We start from the raw sequence: 2,500 nt of genomic DNA on the forward strand, positions 1-2,500 counted from the left end.
AAGGGGAAATTAAAGTCACATATTATCATGATGCTTCATATCCCCGCTTTAATATTTTGTGTAAGTTACTACTCTCGACTACAATAATTCAGTGTTAACTTTCAGCTGAAACCCGTTGATTACTCGTGTTTATGCATATATGGTATCATTCATACTTACCTTCAGATAGGAGGTATTTATGAGTATGAATGTGAATATAAACAACATTGAAGCTAAATTGTATTTACTGGTAAATAAATACAATCTAAATAAATAAATGTCTACAAGATTTTTTTTTTTGGTGTTGTTGTTTTTAAATTTCTGCCTACCTTTAGTAAATATCAAATGATTAAATGCAAGCAGCAACTCACCTTGAAGTCAAAAGGTACTACAAATAAATTCATGGTGAAAAAAATCTACCAATATTCTGTCGCAATAAATTTCTTAAACGACATTCATTCATAACATTATTCTAACCATCATTATTAGTGTTATCATTTTTATAATCATTATTAATGTTGTTGTTTCTATTATTATCATTATAATTCTAATTATTTTGATTGTGATTACTAATACTGTTATCACTATTTTGTTATCATCATTGCTATCATTATTCTTTCTATTACTGTTGCTATTATTACAATTATCACTACAAAGATTATCATTAACCTGTCTATTGCTTTGCTTATCATCCTTATCATTATCATTATTGTTATCACCATTATCCTGATTACCATCACTTTTATGATACCATTATCATCCTCTCCTTTCTTATTAATGATTCTACTATAATTAGTAAACGTATATCCTTACCAGTTTTCTCTATCCTCGATATCCTCCTGAGCTTTGATTCCTCTGGCTAGAAAAGATTCCGGCGAATTGCAGATGCAACCCAATCTGCAACTGCAAGCTACCAAGCCAGGAAGCGGGGATTTTATGGCGAAACTTCTCTTCGGGAAAGTTATTTTAAAGAATAACGACGGAAAGTGAGAGGGCGCGACAGGGTGAGGGAAAGAGAGGGAGAGAGAAAAGGCGCGGGAGGGGGAGGGGGGCGAAAGATATTAAAGAAAAGAAATAGTAAACGAATGACGAAAGGGAGAGAAAATGAAAACAAGAAGAGAAAGGATGACGGGGAAAATTAGAGAAAAAAAAAAATAAAAAAAGACAGATTTTTTTTTTCTTACTATGTATTTATGAATTATGGAGTTATATTCTCTTTTTCTTTTTCCCTAGTATATGAAGAAAGAAAACAAGAAAGAGAGAAAGAGGAGAAGAGAGAAACAAGAAAGAAAGAGAGAGAGAACATTATAATTCTCTCACAAACAAATCTCCCTCCCTTTAATGCACTGTTATCCATGACATTAATATAGTCAACAATGAACTATGTTATTGTAAATGGAAATGCCGGCAAACAACACGTTTAATGATAAAGTTTTTCATGATCTTATCTTCCACTAGCAAATGAAGCACTAAAACCTTGCTGTACGTGACAGAAACTACACCGGACAAAATGATAAATATATTTCAAATGAAGTTATAGATAAATAATGATTTGCTAAGCCAGTTAGGATATTCAAATATAACCGTTTTCCGACCGTTACGCCATCTCTTGTTTGAATTAGTTTTATAACGGTCTCCTGTTTGTTGAAAGGTGTATCAACTTACCAAGATCATTTCACAAATTCTCAACTGAAAGTCTCATGTAATTGAGTGTGCAATTAGATAAATAGCTTTAATTCTGAACATTAACGGTTCTGGAATCGGTTCGTCAGTTAGAAACCATTAATTTATATGTATCTCTTTCCGGACAAACATATACGTGAGTATGTGGGTGTGTGTGTGTGTGTGTGTGTGTGTGTGTGTGTGTGTGTGTGTGTGTTTGAGTGTGTGTGTGTGTGATTTGTTTTAGTTCCAGTAAAAGAAATAGAACGATTCTACGACACTTAAAGATCCTCCGACTAGTTATTCATCTCCCCAACGAATTTTGTCAATGACCGTTATTGTTGTTATAATTCTTATTGATATTATCATTATTGTTATTATCCTTATTATAATCCTAATCCTTATTGTAATTACTATCATCACCGCTATTACATCGATGGTAATTACTATCTGTATCATTATTATAAACTTTCTTCAGTGAGACCAGTATTAGTATCATCTTGATTAATTAATTTTTATTCGAATCAGTACATCCATAAACTCACTAACTTCCCTTAAATACTATCTTTTCCATAACCTCTTTACCGTTGATTCTGCTCCTACGAAAAAAAAAAAAAAAAAAAAAAAAAATCTCATGGTAGCGAATGCAACCAAATGCAACCAATTCTGCAACTGCATCCTGGTAGGGCAGGAAGCGGGAGATTTTATGAGCGAAACTTCTCGAGGGGAAAGATATTCCATCTGCATAACGGAAGAGAGAAGAGAGGCCGAGAAGGAGAGAGAGAGAAGGGGGGCGAGAAGAAGGGAGGGAGAGAGAGAGAAGGGGGGACGAGAAGAAGGGAGGGAGAGAAGGGGGGGG

The sequence above is a fragment of the Penaeus japonicus genome, unplaced genomic scaffold, assembly GCF_977035675.1.
Source record: "Penaeus japonicus unplaced genomic scaffold, GWHDUDI00000001_assembly GWHDUDI00000040, whole genome shotgun sequence".
NCBI classification, from domain to species: domain Eukaryota; kingdom Metazoa; phylum Arthropoda; class Malacostraca; order Decapoda; family Penaeidae; genus Penaeus; species Penaeus japonicus.